This window comes from Lemur catta, chromosome 14, assembly GCF_020740605.2.
Source record: "Lemur catta isolate mLemCat1 chromosome 14, mLemCat1.pri, whole genome shotgun sequence".
Taxonomy (NCBI): domain Eukaryota; kingdom Metazoa; phylum Chordata; class Mammalia; order Primates; family Lemuridae; genus Lemur; species Lemur catta.
The window spans coordinates 14329469-14347674 of NC_059141.1; positions in this window are offsets into that span (position 1 = coordinate 14329469).

The following is an 18206-nucleotide window of genomic DNA, read 5'->3' on the forward strand; positions in this document are numbered from 1 at the left end:
GCACAATTAGCTACAAAACCTGAAAAACCATGGCTAATTACAAAATAAATGAGTGACTTAGAGCCATATCATTTCAAAAACAAAATTATAAAAAATCCTTTGAAGTTTTCTTCTAGCAAAAAATAAATGTTGCTATAATGTGGGTGCCTTTAATATTTCTGACATGATGTAAGGTAGGCCCATCAAAATTAGAAAGTGCCCCGGGCTAACAGAAGACTTAAAATGTCCCTAGTCATACAGAAGGCAAGGGTGCTCATTGCCCACATCCTAAAACACGCTGCCCAAGCCCGCTGGTGACCAGACTGGGAGAGCCAAGCCCATAGACCCGGCCTTCCTTGTGCCTGGGCAGCAAACCCCAGGGACCAATGAAGCTCTTGGTGGGGCCATAGAAAAATTTTGCACATAAAAATAAAGACTTTCTCATCTTTTCATCATAACTGATTGAAGGAAATTTCTACTGGGCATTGATTTTTTTTTCTTTGAACATGCTAAGTTCTTAAAGTCTTCTTAAAATGGAGCAATCTTTAATTTATTCTTCTTATTGGCTCCTTGTACTTCCTGGAATATCCTTCCCAGAGTTCCCCAAACTACTCACTGCCTGCACTCAATTAGGTCAAATTGACCTCTTTCAGCCCGGACTCGGGACCTCTCTGATAGGTTTCTCTTTCTTCTCCCCCCTTGGAGAGATGCCTTCCTCCCCTCTCTTCCCTTTTCCCTCTGTCCTTCCTTCCAGCCTTCCCCTCACACTTACCCTCTGAGACTGGTAGATGCACTGAGAGTGGCAGGTCTAGAAATACGGAATTGAAGAAGGCGTGGGACCTCCCTTAAGTAACTGAAATCTAGTCGGGAGGGGAGAAAAGGAGAATAAATATGTCAATAAATGATCAGAATTCAAAGTCATGTGGATAAACAAGTGGAATCACAGGTACAAAGACAACAGAAAGAAAAATACAATCTCTATTTGCAGAAGTTAGAAAATGCTTCCCTAAAAGCATGTCCTGCCCAGGAATGCGGTGTCATTCTGATTCCATGTCGTTTAAAGATGATTTGGGGAAAATTTGAGGGGCATAGGCCAGAAATGCTGCTGTCTGAAATACTTGTGTGAGGCCCCTGTCATTTTATCAGGTTGGGGGATATGATTCTATGATGTCACTCAATACAGTTTGTATATGGATCCACTTAATAAATTTCTCCAAGTGCTTAGACCCAGGGGAATGCTTGTCTTACATTCTACAATGAACTGGCATCAGACAATGAGAATGAGGTAACTCACCAGATTTTCCTTTTTGCCTTAGCTGCCAGGAAGCTCAGAGATAAATTCTATGCTTATTATCAGGGTTTATCTCATCCTTAGCCTCTGGCAGGAGTTATCATGCATGATAAAACTGCTGACCTCTGAATTCTTAGCATGGCCCAGCCTTCTGGTTTTTCTTGGTGTCTGGTCACAGGAAGAAGGCTACATTAATATTTTTTATAAAAAACACTTTTGAGAAATTTAGTGACTGAACTATTAGTCCCATGAGGTCAGAGACAATATCCTTCTTATTTATTGGAGTAATGCCATGATATAGGAAAGCTTAGCAAAAAGATTGGTACTCAACAAATGTTAGTTGCATGAGTAAGTAAAGAAATAAAGGAATGAGATAACCATGAACAGATACATATTTAAATGTATATTCACCTAATGTTTCTCCTTGTCACTAGTCTCTTGCTACTCCCTACTACCCAGTAATGCCAGATTAATCTCTCTCCAGCACCACCTTGGCCATGTAACTGACCCTCCTTTACTCTACCAGACACTGGTAGAGAATCTCAGGCTCAGGGTTTTGTGTCCCTGGTAGAGGGTGGACCAGACCTCAGACTGGCCCCCTAGTGGGCTTATGACCCAATCATGGCCCGTCAAAGTCCTTTGGGGACATGTATATAGACACTGGGAGACAGAGGGTGTCTCTCAAGCTGGGAGACATATAAGTCTGGAGTTTCTGGGAACCATTCTCTCCAACGGAAACAGACTTTTCCAGAGAATAAAGCCAACACAGAGGATGCTGAACAAGAGACTGGGAGGTGGGGCAAGAGCCCTTGAACACCTAGATCTAGACATGCCTGAATCTGTTCCAGTTCTGTATGCTGATGTATTCCTTTCCTTGCTTGAACTAGTTTGAATTGGGCATCTGATACTTGCAACTTTAAGAGTCCTGACTAAGGAGCTCCAGAGTCAATTCCTAACTCCTTTCTCTGATCTTCAAAAAGAAACCCACACAGTATTGTCATGGACAGGGCCATAGGGTTAATCCCTGGTGATCTTGTTTCTCAAGCTATCTGGGTGAGGGACCTTTTAAAAAATTTCCATCAACCATATATCCAACAGAAGAATTATATCTAAAATATTAAACTAACTCCTACTCTTCAATACGAAGAAGAATAAAACCCAATAGAAAAATGGGCAAGACGCTTGAACAGGCACTTAGATAAGACACAAAAGGTCAATAAACAAGCAGAGGTGCTCAGTGTTAGTAGTCATCAGGGAAACACAAAAGAAATTCACAACAAAATACCACACCTCCCTGTTAGAACACACAAATGAAAAATTGCCATGGGGTTGAATTACAGACCAACATGCAGTCCTACTAAGCAGCAAAGTCCACAGTTCACACCACCCAGGCCAGCAATACCTGGATTGATCAAGTCTCTGTTTACCAAGGCAAGTCCACTAATCAATCACATACTTGGATGTCACATCATTTTCAGATTGTCATAGATGTTTCTAAATATTTAGTCTCATATCCTGTACCTACCTCATTGCAGAATGGTCCTAGTTCATGGTTAGCACCAATCTGCGGACCACACGTTGAGTAGCAGTGACCCATAACGATTGCTGCCAAGATTCAGTTGTCCAGGATAGGAAACTTGGTAAGCAGATTCTTTTGCAGGATGAAGCCTTTGCCAGGTTTAATTCGGTGAGGTACACTGTGTATTGACCAAGGGTTTTCCTACTTTAAACCAACAAATACAGAAAAGACCACATGTTCTGAAGTTACTGAGAAAACTCCAAGATGATGGCTGTGAATTAGAGCAGAGGTAAAAGAAAACGGCAGTATACACCTGCAGATGACTCTGTATACTCATGGAAATACAACGTGATGTCCAGAAATAATAGCCCAAGGGGAAGTTGCCTGGAAGAGGTCAGCTCCTGCGTGAGAATCTTTTCCCGTTTATCCAAATCTCTGAGAACAACAAAACTTGTCTCTAGAGAACTAGTTTTTACACACAGAAGGTGTTTCTCCCCTCCTCGAAGGGCTTGGCTAAGAATCATTTCCACCCTGAGGTCACAAAGGCATTTGTACAAAAACCAAGGGGCCCTGTCCCTGGTGGGGGTTCCTTTCTGGTTTCCATCTGCCTCTTTGGATCTTCCTCCCTCCACTTCTGTTCTTAACCCAGTGATTCCCAATCCTGGCTTCACAGTAGAATCACCTGGAACATTTCAACAAATACTGATGCCTGGATCCCACTCCTTGAGACTTTATTCTATCTGCAGTGAGGCTCAGGCATTTGTATTTTTAAAAAATGTGCTAGCTGAACGTAACAAGCAGGGTTGAGATCCTATGCCTTAGTCAAACAACTCACTTGTTCTTCCATGGACAGTTGAGTCTCATCAACCTGTCTGTCACCAACATTTTCTGAACTCCTAATAAGTGCAGGAGACGTGATATTAATAAAAACTTAGTAGGAGGGCTCAACCCAGGCATGCTCCAGAGCAGAGCTCTCAAAGAGAACTTGTTAGAAATGCAAACTCTTAATCTGTCATGGAATTAGAGTTTTAAAAAACGTAAATTCTCAGGCTTCACATCAGATCTACTAATCAGAAACTTTGGGAGTCAGGCCCAGCAATTTGTGGTTTAAAAAGCCCTCTAGGAGGAGGCAAATTCACAGGGACAGAAAGTTGAATGGTGGTTGCCAGGAGCTGGGGGTCAGGGTCTGGGGAGGAAAGGGGGGGTTATTGTTTAATGGGTATAAAGCTTCAGTTTTGCAACATTTGAAAAATGTTCTGTGGGTGGATGGTGGTGATAGTTGCATAACAATGCAAGTGTACTTAATGCCACTGAACTGCACATTTAAAAATGGTTAAAATTGAAAATGCTACATTATGTATATTTTAATTCAATTTTAAAATAAATAGTTTTAAAAAAAAGACTGCTAGGCCGGGCGCGGTGGCTCACGCCTGTAATCCTAGCTCTGGGAGGCCGAGGCGGGTGGATCGCTCGAGGTCAGGAGTTCGAGACCAGCCTGAGCAAGAGTGAGACCCCGTCTCTACTAAAAATAGAAAGAAATTATCTGGCCAACTAAAAATATATATACAAAAAAATTGGCCGGGCATGGTGGCTCATGCCTGTAGTCCCAGCTACTAGGGAGGCTGAGGCAGTAGGATCGCTTAAGCCCAGGAGTCTGAGGTTGCTGTGAGCTAGGCTGATGCCACGGCACTCACTCTAGCCCGGGCAACAAAGTGAGACTCTGTCTCAAAAAAAAAAAAAAATAAAAATAAATAAAAAATAAATAAAAAATAAAAAAAAGACTGCTAGGTGATTCTGACTGATGCACACTAAAGTTTGGGGGAAACTGCTCTAGACCCTGAGGCTGACCATCCATTCATTCATCTCAGTATTAAATCACAATCATTCATTATGCTTCATGTGCAAGAGTCCTCTGTGCACCAGAAACTGTGCTAGGCCCTGGAGGAACATAATTGCTGCCTTCCAAGTTTACAGTCCAATGTGGAGAGAGACGTTAAGCAAATGATTGCACAGCTTATTGTTTAATTATAATGGACACGATGCCCTGAGGGTGGTCTGAAGCAGAGGGTGCCCTGGGACATGTAACCTAGTTTGGGGAGGTCATGGAAAAAAAAACTTCCCAAGGAAAATAAAACCTGTAAGATGATTAGGACTTATTCAGGGGAAGAGGTGCAGCTATGGTATTCTTGGCCCAGGAACAGCTTTTGCAAGTGTCCTGAGGCAGGAGGGAGCGAGGCATGTTTGAGGAACTGGTAAGGCAAGTGTGGCTGGAACCAAGTGCACATGGAGAGAACAGTGAGAAATGAGTCTAGAGCAGGAGCCAGGGCCAGGCCGAGCCGGACGCGTGACCATGTTGGGGATTTGGAACCTTATCCCACATGCCACAGAAGGCCAGTGTAAACAAGGAGGGAGAGACCAGAGGAGAAGTGCCTCTGGGCTAATGTTGAGATGTGGGGCTTTCCAAAATTGTAATTGGGTTCTGGCAGCTTAAGCTACCAGTGCTAGGGTGAGAGGAACGAGTGAAATAGGTTAGTCACTCCCTGTTCTTTGGACCCTTTATATCCAAATTGTGAAGACAGAACTTGCACATACTTAATAATGCCTTCAGTATATTTATGGCATGTATGAATTAGGATGGGCTAAGTTACCCTATTGTAAAAAAAAAAAAAAAAAAAAGAAAGAAAAAGAAAAATTCCAGTGGCTTAACATAAGTTTATTTCTTATTAATGCTACATGTCCAAAGGAGGTCAGTAGAGAGCTCTGATCCATACAATTACTCAGAGACCCAGGGTGATGAATCCGTACATCTCCTTGGTCACTGCAGCAGGGGATAGTGCTTAGAGGTCTGATTCTAGCTCTTGAATGCTTTGACCCAAAAGTGAAATATTTTCCACAATGTGGAATCACTTGGGCTCACTAGCCAAGCTTGATTACCTGACCTACCTAACTGCAAGGGGACTTGGATATGTAGAGCACATTACATTTGGTGAGTGATAAATGTTTCTACTATACAATAGAACATGAGAAAGAGTGAACATTTTTACACAGGCACTGCTGAGTAACAAACATCCCAGTCATGACCATCCCAGATGAGGGATGAGCTGAGCCGAACTTTCCCTTGAAAAGGTGAACTGTGTCAACAAGGCTCAAGTCTGAGTTCATCTTATAGTCAGGTGCCTCACTGAAGAGTGGTGGTGAAGATATTCCCTTCAATTTTTTTTTTTTTTTTTTTTTTTTGAGACAGAGTCTCACTTTGTTGCCTGGGCTAGAGTGAGTGCTGTGGTGTCAGCCTAGCTCACAGCAACCTCAAACTCCTGGGCTTAAGCAATTCTACTGCCTCAGCCTCCCGAGTAGCTGGGACTACAGGCATGCACCACCATGCCCGGCTAATTTTTTCTATATATATTTTAGTTGTCCAGATAATTTATTTCTATTTTTTTTTTAGTAGAGACAGGGTCTCGCTCAGGCTGGTCTCGAACTGACCTCGAGCGATCCACCCACCTCGGCCTCCCAGAGGGCTAGGATTACAGGTGTGAGCCACTGCACCCGGCCTTCCCTTTAATTTTGAAGGTCCACATTCCCTAAACAGACCTGAACTTCCTCTAGATTTCTCTCAACCGCTAAATCATAGCACATTAACACTGGATAGATGATCATTTAATCCAACTATTTCATTATGGTGGAGACACCTGAAGCCCAAAAGGGAAAGTAACTTACCCAAAAGTCACACAATACGTTAATGGCCTCCTAGTCCAGTGCCATTCTTACTCCTGAACATGAGAAATAGCACACATAACTTCTAAATTTTGGAGGGAAAAAATAAGTTTAACCAAAACTAGGAAATTCCACCCAAAGACAGAAAAACTAAAACAACAGACATCAAGAATCCACAGCCAGTAGAAAACATGAAATAAAATGTGAGACAGAAGTCTAAACATACTCATGATCACAATAAATGTGAATGGATAAAATTCTTTTATGAAAAGTCCAAGACTTTCAGATTTTTAAAATCCAGCTGTATGCTACCCACACTGCAATCCAGAAACAAAATGACACAGACAAGTTAAAAATAAATCATAAAAAGTCAACCAAATGCTAATAAAAATGGAGTCAGTGCAGTAATACTGATGTCAGACAAAATAAGAATTTAAAATTAAAAGCATTAAATAAGACAATTTGATTGGAAGACTGGCTGTTTTTCTAATTGAAATAGTCACAGTCCTAAAAAATCAAAACACATGTTATCTAAGGAGCATCAATATGGCAAAGATAAAATGAAAATATCTGTGAGATATTGTGTATGTTAGAGAGTATGTGTGTGTATGTGTCTGGGTCTATGTCTGTGTGTGTGTGTGTGTGTGTGTGTGTGTGTGTGTGTGTGTGTGTGTGTGTGAGACTGTATGACCAAAATGCTTCCAGGCTCTATAAAACCACCCCACTTCCTTTTTAAAATACCTTGCCATGGTACCATGCTGCACAAGCTGACCATCTGACCTAAGCTGGACAGGTCAGACACAGGGGCCTGTATAGCAGAGCACCCATCCCGACCGGCTGGAGAATCCTGCCAGTGAGGAAGCCAATGCGTGATAACTTTGTATTATGACCCAGCCTTAGGGGAGGGGATATTGCCCCACAAAGGGGGAGTAACAATTCCACTCCACCCAGGGTGGGGTGGTAACTCACAAGTTCACTCTCGGCTTCTGATACCACAGTCATGGCTGCAAAGCCCTCCAGGGAAACTCCAGGGCTGCTAATTACCTTCTCAAGGAACAACCAGGTCCCTGGACACTCAGCTGGGCCTGGTGGGACCTCACCTGCTGAGAATTCTTTCACAGAACCTGTCATGCTGGGTGTTTCCAAAGCAAATGCCCCCAAGGCCCACACTAGGACCATCTGTTTCTCATTTTGTGAAGTGCGTCCTATACAGCAGTTTGTTAATAACTTCACTGAAGGAAAGAAAAGAAACAGCCTCCTAAAAACATCCCACTAGTCCTGCCCTCGCCCTGCAGTTTTACAACAGAGCACGGGGCGGCAGAGGGCCTCGTGAGTGCTGTGCCCGGCCATCGCAGCCCGTGCCAAAGCCTTAGTGGGGCATGCTAGATGCTGGGTGTTTATGGCGTGGGCCACTAGCTGTTGCTGGTTCTTCCAAAGCATTGAGGAGCCTCAGAGCTGGCTTTCTGGGAGTACAGGGAGGAGGGTGTTGGATGTGAGCATTGGAGGAGCCAGAGGCAGAAGATCGTTTCTGCAGTGGAAACTGGGGTCAGATGACAGCTGCAGCCACTGGTGGGAACCTGACTGCGTAGCTCTGTGTCTTTTGTTGCCCTGACTGTCCCCCCACAGCCCACTGTGGAGACCACTGAATGTGCCACAGACACTTCTGGCAGGCTGGCCTCTGTGCTGGGCTCGCGTTCATTAATCTGCCTGCCACAGGCCCCCCTGTGAAAAGAGGAAATTGTTTCACGCCCACTGGCTGGGAGTCAAGGGAAAGGGCTCCTCCAGGCAGGGAGAAGGCCGGGGTGCCGGGGCGGCTACTGGAGTGCCAGAGTGAGCCGCCTCTTGGGGAGCAGGCCAGGATGTCCCTGGAAAAACCTTGGGATTCAAGCAGCCCGGCTGCTAATTAGCCCAGTAACAGGGGCTGGCTACCGCGGCCTGGGCTGCAGCCGTGGGCCCAAAACAATCAGGGCCTGTTTTCTGACAGAGATGACAAATGGGGCGGGGGGTGAGCATAAAGAAAAGCACAGACAAGAGGAAATACTGAGTGCAAATTGCTGTAATGAATTTTAAAGGCAGGCTCTGGAAGGTAGGAGAGAAACTGGAGTGTCACAGAGCCAGTGCGAGAGCCTTCCTTTCAGTGCACCTGGCAGTGACGGTCTTAGCTGCCCTGAGACACATGGCGCCGGGGGCGAGCTGAGGTGGGTCCTTGCAGAGTCCTTTTGGGAGGACTGGAACTCAGACAGGCATGGGGGCTGAGCATCTGCGCTGAGGAGCTGCGACCAGGTCCCAGTTATCAAGTGTAATAGGAAGAAAATAAGTTGCAATGTGTAATTGCAAAGAGATCCCAAACAAAAAGAGGGCACCTTGTTCTGGGGAGCACCTGGATCTGTTGGGAGCACTTCTCTGGGGAGGAGGAGCTGGAAAAAGTTCAACTGCTCTACAGAACAAAGAGAGAGGAATTTGAAGTTCCCAGGAGCAAACTAGGAGGAGGGAATGAGGAACAGAAGTGGAAGGGGTGGAAGACAAGGATGGCAGCCGGACGGCAGAAGGTCTCCTTGTGGCGGCCATCCCCAGCCTCTGCGAAGTCGGCCCAGCCTTCAATGCCTGGTGTGCCTGGATTTCAGGGAAACCAGTGAAGGGGTCATTCCAGGGTGACATGGGGCAAAAAGACCACCGCAGTGCAGATGCTGGAGGCAAAGGGACAGCGAGAGCAAATGCACTCGGGAAGGCAGTGGGGATTCCCGGGCCTGGATCTCCACGGCACAGGGAAGCCCCAGCTGACTTATGGGTCACACAAGGTCACGGCACCATGGTGCACCCCCATCTCCTGACAGACACCTCTTCTCAGTGTCCATCGCCCACCTGAACATCCAAACGTGTTTTTCGTGTCCTTTCCCCCTATTTTTAAGTTATAATTGATAAACAGTAAAATTCACCATTTTTAGCATACAGTTCTATGAGTTTTAACATATGCATACAACTGTGTCACCACTATGTAGTCAAGATATAGAACGTTTCCATCATTCTAAAAAGTTCCTTTGTCCCCCTTTGAAAATCAAATCCTCCCCTCACCCTGCAACCCCTGGCCACCACTGGTCTGCTGTCTGTCCCTATGGTTCCACCTTTTCCAGAGTGTCATATAAATGAAATCACGCTCTATATAGCCTTGTGAGTCTGTACTCTTCATCCAGGTTGTCATGTGTATGAGTAGTTTGTTTCTTTGTATTGCTGAGTAGTGTTCCATCGCGTGGATGTATTAATACTGCCATTGGTTAGAGGAACATTTGGGCTGCTTTCTCTCTCGTGTGCTTTTGATCTTGTCTTTCATGGGATATTTTTACTGGGGAAGATTATGAAAGAAGTATGTCAAGCTAGGTCAAGACTTTGGTATCATCTTCCTTCTCAAGACATCTGATGCCTCTAGTTCTATTTCTTCATTTAATATCGGCCTCCCAAGGTTGGTATAAATAACTAATTGTATAACTTATAAAGAGATTTTTGTTATTTTGATTGGTTTGTTTTGTTTTATAACAGCTTCATTGAGATAGAACTCACATACTGTACAATTCACCCATTTAAAGTAAACAGTTCAATGGCTTTTAGTAGATTCACAGAGAGTTGTGCATTCATCATCAATTTTAGAACATTTTCATATTGCAATAAAAAGAAAACCCCGCACCCATTAGCTGTCATCCCAGCCCTCTAGCTCCCCAGCCCCTGGCAACCGTTCACCTACTTTCTGTCTCCATAGATTTGTCCATCCTGGACATTTCATATAAATGAAATCCTACAACATGTGGTCTTTTTGTACCTGGCTTCTTTCACTTAGCATGCGTTTTCAAGTTTCATCCATGTGTCAGTACCTCGTTCCTTTTCAGTGCTGAATAATATTCCATTGTATGGATATATCACATAGTATTTATTCGTTCACTTATTTGTCATTCAGTTGAATGGCATTCGGGCTGTTTCCACTTTTTGTCTTTTATGAATAATGCTGCTATGAACATTCGTGTGCGAGTTTTTGTGTGGACAATGTTTTCAGTTCTCTTCAGGATATGTCTAGGAGCAAAACTGCTGGATTATATGGTAACTCTATGTTCAACCATTTAGGGAACTGCCAAATCATTTTCCAAAATGGTTGTAGCAATTTATCACCTGCAAGTGTAAAAGTTTGATTCAAATGGTTGCAATTTAATATTAGTCATTGAAATGGCAAGACTAACTGATCATTGTAATAATTTGTAGATAATACTACAGTGTCTAATGTGACACCTTCCTCTCCAGTCCCTGAAGCCCACATAGAAGCGCTGTAAACGCTTTGGCATGCCATCGTTCACCCTTATTTCCTTTGTTCACCACACTTACACAAAACTTACGACATACTTTTATTAAAACGAAAGTGCATTCTTACTATACATATGCCTCTAACTTCTTTTGTAATTATTTATTTTTAAAATTATTGTAAAATACCATTTTAACCATTTTTAAGTATACAGTTGAGTGGCATTAAGTATATTCATTCACATAGTTGTACAGACATCACTGCCATCCATTCACAGAACTCATTTCATCTTTCTAAACTCAAACTCTGTCCCCATTCTCCCTTCCCCCAGTCCCTGGCAACTACCATTCTGCTTTTTGTCTCTACGAGTTTGATGACTCTAGCTAGGTACCTCCTATGAGTGGAATCATACAGCATTTGTCCTTTTGTGACTGCCTTATTTCACTTGGCATGATGTTTTCAAGGCCCATCCGTGTTATAGCATGTGTCAGAATTTCCTTCCTTTTAAAGGCTGAATAATATTCCTTATATATACCACATTTCATTTGTCTATTAACCATCAGTGGACACTTGGGCTGCTTCTACCTTTTAGCTGTTGGAAATGATGCTGCTGTGGACATGGGCATATAAATTTCTCTGCATGTCCTCACTTTCAATTAATTTGGGTATATAGCCTCCAACTTCTTCTTTTAAAATTAAACTTTTTCTTGAAGTTCTAATCACTTAATAGTATACTAATGAGTTTATCCAAGTTACTAAATCACCTTCATGCTTTGAATTGCTCAGTTTCATCCATAGGATGGGTGTCTGATAATCTACCTCACCACTCCCCATTCATGGGACATCAAATATGTTACTACCGGGTGTTTTTCATGGTGCAAATCTCTTCACTTGCTTTGGCTGATTGGATCCTCGCAACAATTCTCTGAAATAGATATAATTATGAGCCTCTTTCTAGAGACAAAGAAACTGAGGTAGAGAGCTTAAGTAATCTCCCCAAGGCCATTCTACTGGTAAGGGCTGAGGTTAGAAACCAAAGCCTGTCTGATGCCCAAGCCCACATACTTAACCTCAGCATCTTACCTAATGACATTCCTCATGGGTCTTTTTGGTTGACCAAGGAGTGGCCTGGCATGGGATGGGGTGGGGGTGTGGCACCTAAATGTATGAAGACATTCACATTCCAGGAGCCTTGGGAGTGATTCCCCAACACAGGCAGATCTGCAGTGGGTGTCCTTTCTACCATGAGTGTCCTTCCCACCATGAGTGTCCTTCCCCAGAGGTCAGGCTGCACCAAGCCTCAGGGAACCAGAGCCGGCTCCAGCTGCCTACACAGGGTGGTCAGATCATGCTTCCTTCTCTTTGACTTCTTGCTTGCTCAGTCCTGCCTTCCCCTGACCGCCATCCCTGTGCTGTCCTCCTCTAGACTGTGCAGGTTCTGGTGACAGAAACCCAGCTCCAATTAGCTTACACAAAAAGACTTTGGGGGCTCATTTAACTAGTAGAGTAGGGGCGCATCTGGCCACCATCACAACAGATCCAAGGGCTCAAGTGATGCCATCAGGCTCTTTCTCCATCTCCTGGCTCTTCTACTCTCTGGATGGTGGTCTAGTTTGTTCCCGCCACAGACAGGCTTTCTCCGTGAAGTGGGAGAGCTAGCCGCCAGAATCTCCGAAACTACAGCTTCAAAGCTTAGCTCTCCCAGCAGAAAGAGGGCCCATTTCCTTCTCCCAGAATCCATATATCAACCTCAGAAGGATTCTGATTGGTCTTGCTTGGCCCATATGCTAATTCCTTAAAAAACCACATGGCCAGGAAGAGGCAGTATTAAGATTGATGTAGGCTCAATGGAAGGCAGTTTGTGCTACCAGAGGAGGAGAGGAGAATGCATGTGTGCTAAGCAGACAGAAACAATAACTACTACCGCACTTTGTCTGCCTTGGTCAAACGGCTCCTCTGAACAGCAAAAAACTCCCCTCCCCTACAGGTTCTGCAGATACTGCCACCACCACCACCACTCAGATTCCACCACCCCCAGCCACCCCCATGTCCATTGCCAGAGAGAGAATTCAGCCTGAGCATGCTGTTTTAGGAAGAATGCAAACCTCAGTGTCTATGGAAATATCCAACCATGCAACCCTTTCCCCCATTCTGGAAGAGACACTGCACTATCTAAACATCTTCATCAACTGCTGTCTCTTCCAACTCACTCCTCAGACATGGCTCATCTTTCTGCAGGCCTTGTTTCTTCTCCACTCTAGGGTACAAGAACATGAGGTGCCCAGATGTACCGCTGTTTACGTTGTAGGGAGCATGAGGCCATGCGTGTGGCTCCCCGCTCATCCCTGGATCTTTCTCGCTGCCACGCAAGGCTCTGATGATCACTACAAGCCAAATGGTCACGGACAAGCCTGGTCATTACGCTGCCTCTTCCTCTCGACTCACTGCAGACCTGACTGGATGAAATATCTGGTTTCCTCATCATAAAGAGGCCTAGGGTTTCTCTGCCATTTGATTGACTGTTAAATGAAAGCCAGGCCCTTTTATTTGCTATGGGGGTTGTTGTTTGGTTGGGTTTTTGCAGCATGTCATGATTAATTCATCTCTGGCTCATCTCCATGGACAAGCTCTAATACTTGGCACCTTTTGTCTCCTTTTTCTCCCCTTTCTTTTCCTGTACCCCAGTTACACCTTGGTGGAAAGGTTCTCTTCCCTCTCAGGGCCACCAAATACCTCTTGCCTATAGGGAAACTTGGACCAACATTCAACCTGCCCAGAGACCAGGGCTTTGGGAAATAATATTATAACAGCATATGTTTAAAATTGTTGAATGCCCCTGAACCATCTGCCTATGCCAAATTGAGAACTGAATAACAAAATATGAACCAAATAAACAGAACCACAAAACTTTAATTTTCAAATGAGTCATCTACGAGCTAGAGAAAGTTTAGCAAAATGAGCGATCATCATCATCGTTGTTATAGATAATTCAGCACGGTGGCACTTGACCATTCACAAAGCGCGTTCATTTCTACCACGCATCCCATTGTCTACAACCACAGAGAAAGGTACGAAGATAGAGATGGTTCTTATTTCCATTTTGCAAGTGGAGACATGGTAGAGCCATTTCTTGGGGTGGGCTTTTACAGGGAGCCTTCTGGGATGAAACCCCTAGAGTGCTTCCTGAGGACTCCAGAGTCAGGAAAAGGAAGATGAGGTGCAGAGTTGGTATCAGACTAGAACCAAAGTCCAGTAGACTCATCCTTGTCCTATGCTCATATTCCCAGCGTACCATACAGAATCAGCTGAAACGATCGTAACCTTAAAGCCAGCGAAGCAGATAGAATAGCCCCATTTTACAACTGAATAAACTGAAACAGGAAGGGTCAATATAAATCATATAAATATCTGGTCAAAGTAGAAACAAATTCTTACCCAGATGCAGCATGTTATTCTACTTTGTCCCTGGAGTATGGGATAATTTTCCACCTGAACACTAGATGGGAATGGAACTTCCATGAGGAAGGAGTACGAATCACACAATCCCTCAACCTGCCCCACTGTCTCTCTGGAAAGCTAAGAATATAAATATACAGATTGCCGTTTATATGCTAGGATTGTGAGCTTGAGATGAGAAATTCACAGAATCAGCTTTTTGTACTCTAAAGTTTGGATTCTAGGCTTTTTTCAAGTCATCAGGAAAATGAATGTGGGCCTTAAGGTTGGGGGCACATTGCCACCTGGGGTAGGACACTGCCTCGGGCCTCTCCTGCCTTCTCAAGAGACCAGCACCCATCAGCCCAGCACAGGCCAGGGTGTCCCTAAGCCTAGGGCTGCAACATCGGCTCTGATCCCTGTACCACAGGGATGGCCATGGAGTGCACTTGCTCAGAATGTACCATGCACAACCACACTTTGCCAAGGGAGGGGGTACGCCATGTGCCCACTGGGCTGCATCTGCCCATAAGGGGTGACTTTTTCTAATTCATGCAAAGGCAATACAGGCGCTAGCTGTGGTCCTACTTTCAGCAACCCTCTTGCTGGGTCTCTGCACTTACTCCATGAGTGCTTGCTGAGCATCTGCTGTGCACCAAGCCATTCAAAGATGAGGGAGGCACAGTTGCTGCTGTCAAGGAGCTGAAGGTCTGGTGGGAGAGACAGGTACACACACAGACCGTGGAAAGCACAGATACGGGGGCACAGGAAGACCGGGGGGCCTGTGTAAGAATTCCATAGTCTCTCACGGCTAATCAGTATTATGCCCTCCTTCTCCCCGCTCCCTCTTGCGTGGCAAATCGGAACTCAGTCCCCCCCACCTGCTGCTCCCGCGCTCATCTGACCCCCAGCTCAGTCTGACCCTGGCTGGTCACCCTTCACCCCCAGGTGTGGTCAAAAGGTCCTTTGTCTCTGGGGATTGTGGGAAATTCCTTCCTTCCTCCCTGCTTGGGGACCTGCCACTCTTAATAGGTTCAGCATTTGATTGTCAACAGATGGAAGGTCAATTCTCAAGAAACAAGGGTTTTGGGTCGGAATTGTTTCTTTAAGTCCCTCCAACTCTCCACAGGACCGCAGGCCAAGATGTTAGGCTGAACCCAAAATCAATCAGGCCCCAGGCTATAGAAAGAGCTACTCAAAATACAAAATGTGCTAACACAAAATGCGATGCTTCCTTCCCCAGAGCACACATGTTCTTTGTTTCTGAGCAGTTTTCAGAGCAGCATAGACATCAGTCCAAGGTGGCCAGATCTTTCTAAAGATATGTAAAAGCAACAACAATAACCACAAAGCATCCCACTTCGTAGTTCAAGGCTGCCATTTATTGAGATCCTGTTTACCAGAATTTTCCACCATTTACTGAAGCGTGGTGTGACCGCTTTGGCCTTATCCTCCCCTTGCTTGCTGGTTCTCGCAGGAAGGAAGCCAGGGGAATTCAGAGAGAGAGAACCAGGGCCCCACGTGGAAGGTGAAGGCAGGATTCTTTCCGGGGTGAACTTTTCAGAAAGCCACCAAGTGAGGAGACTGCACCCACCTCCCTCCTCTTCTTCAACAGCCAAACACAGTTTGCCAGGGCCATGCTGGGGAGATGAGCAGGCCTCCCGCGATCAGAGACCTCAAGCAGGTTGGGTGCAGGGGTCAAGGCTCTGGTTCAGTCAGTAACAGACTGTTTCTCATGAAGGGGGTGATAGCCAACCACAGACCTAACTGAACCCCAGAAATCTAGCTATGAAAACAAAGTCACCCCAAGGAGCCATTCTGTCTGTGCCACTGAAAATGAGATCACTTTGGATAGAAAGGAAACAGCCATTGACCACCCTAACAGCTGAGAACCAAAGAGGCATACCCTGCCTCTCCAGGGGTCCCCAGGGCTCCAGGGAAAGTTGCCTCAGCCTCTCCTCCCCTCCTCTGGTTCTGAGCCTCTCTCAGCACCTGCTGCTGGCACAAGGGCAGAGTGGCCAAGGGCACGTGACAAATATAAATATCCACCTTAGGGAGACTTCACTATATAAAAATCCAAGTGCATAGCTATAAATAGCATGGGATATATGCAAATCATAGGCAAATTCACGTGAGAGTTCTTACTCTATTAAATATTTTAAAGACTCTGAAAAAATGACTTGCTTCACGAAGTCTAGCATTTATTGAGCATTTACTATATGTCCAAACAGCAAAAGCAAAGTGCTCAGTAAAGGAGTCAGAGAGGCAGCTTTTCAAGATGTGTTTGAGATGGGGCACAAACGGCGCTCCTGGCAAGACAACCGGGAGCAAGGCCTGGCAGCAGGTCCAGAGCAGGACTACGACAAAGACCTTTCCACGGAAGGTCCACTGGGTCCAGGTTGGGGTCTAACCGGGATGGCCCAGAGGACACGTGAGGCCTGCACTTCCCACCGAGGAAAGGCGAGTTTTAGCAGTCGCTTCCTTGCACAGGTCCCTTTATGGGACCACTGAGCCCGGGACTGAGCGAGGCAGAAGAGTTTTGACAGTTTCATTTTATTTTGTTCTAAACAAGAGATAATATGAAATAGGCACCTGGGAGTGGTTTGAATTAACAACCCAAACCAAATGAACAGCTGCATCCCGGGCTGGGCGGGGAGGAGTTTCCTGCTTTTGGCCATATTTCCTTTCAGCAACATTACATTAACACTTATGAAATACAGCCGAAAAGTCAGGCAGCATTTAGGGGGAGAGAGAGGTACTTCCATACTCTGTGCAAAACGCACTGCCAATTAATTGGCCGTGTAAGCCTGGGTTTTCAACTCATCTGCAGAAGTCTCAAGGTTAATGAAGCCATTACGTATGCACGGATGTTGTGGAAGGAGAACCAGGGAAGACGTAACTGACAATGCTCTCCATCTAGCTCTGCAGGGTGGGCGATTCTTATCTGACAGTCCTTATCAAAGTCAGGTATGTGGGCGGAATGGGTCTTTCCGAGTGTGCATGTGCATGTGTGTGTGTGTGTGCGTGCGTGAGGATGCGTGTGTGTGCAGGACCATGCTAATGAGAACAATTATATCTCTCCACCTGGAATCCATTAGCCATGATTATGATGACAGACTCTCCCACCCTTATTACTATCAGGATTAGCTAACCCCATTATTACCCGGGCCACCTTGCTCAATCTGCTCGGCGAAGCCAAGGAGATGGTTTCCTGTCATCTAAGCCGTCTCCCTCTCTCCCACTCCGGAGCCATTGTAAACTCCCTCACCCCATCTCAATTACAAGAACCCTAATAGGCCCTCCTGTCCCAAGTGACAGGCCTCTGCAGGTGTTTAGGAGGCGGGGGAGGGGACGGCCAGCTGAGCTGTGCGGTCCTGAGTCGTACATTCGCTCCGCCGTGCTCATGGCGCAGGCCTGCGTCTTGCAGGTGTTCGGCAATTATCTTAGGCCAGTGACCTCACTGTTTTTTAGGGTGGATGGAAAAAATAAATAAGGCACATTAAAAGAGTTGTTATTACAAAGTAAGAAAAAGCCTAAGAGACAGGCAGGACCCAAAGTGGAATGCTCGGTCCCTTCACTCCAGGCAGTGGCTTTGAGAACTAGATCTCTCCCAGCTGCCCCCGAGATTGGAGACACGGAGATGATTTGGGGTGCTCTGTGGCTGAAAACTCCAATAAAGCTGTGAAGATTTTGGGGTTTGGGGCTTCCATCCTCCCTTGCAGCCCTGTTTTCCCCCTCTCCCTGGGGACCCTATTTCCTGGCCACCCCTCCCCCAGCATGGAGGCGATCACAGGAAGCAGGGGTGCAAAAACAAAGTCTGCAAAGAGAATTCGATATTTCCCAGAAAGTCATCGAAGAAGCTACTATGAGTGAAGTCAGAAGGCTGTGGGGTTACCTGACGTGTATTTCATGGTTTCGAGTAGTTTCTGTTTATTTGGAATGTAGCTGGAGATGTGTACCATAATTTCTCGGGACTCGGTCCTCTG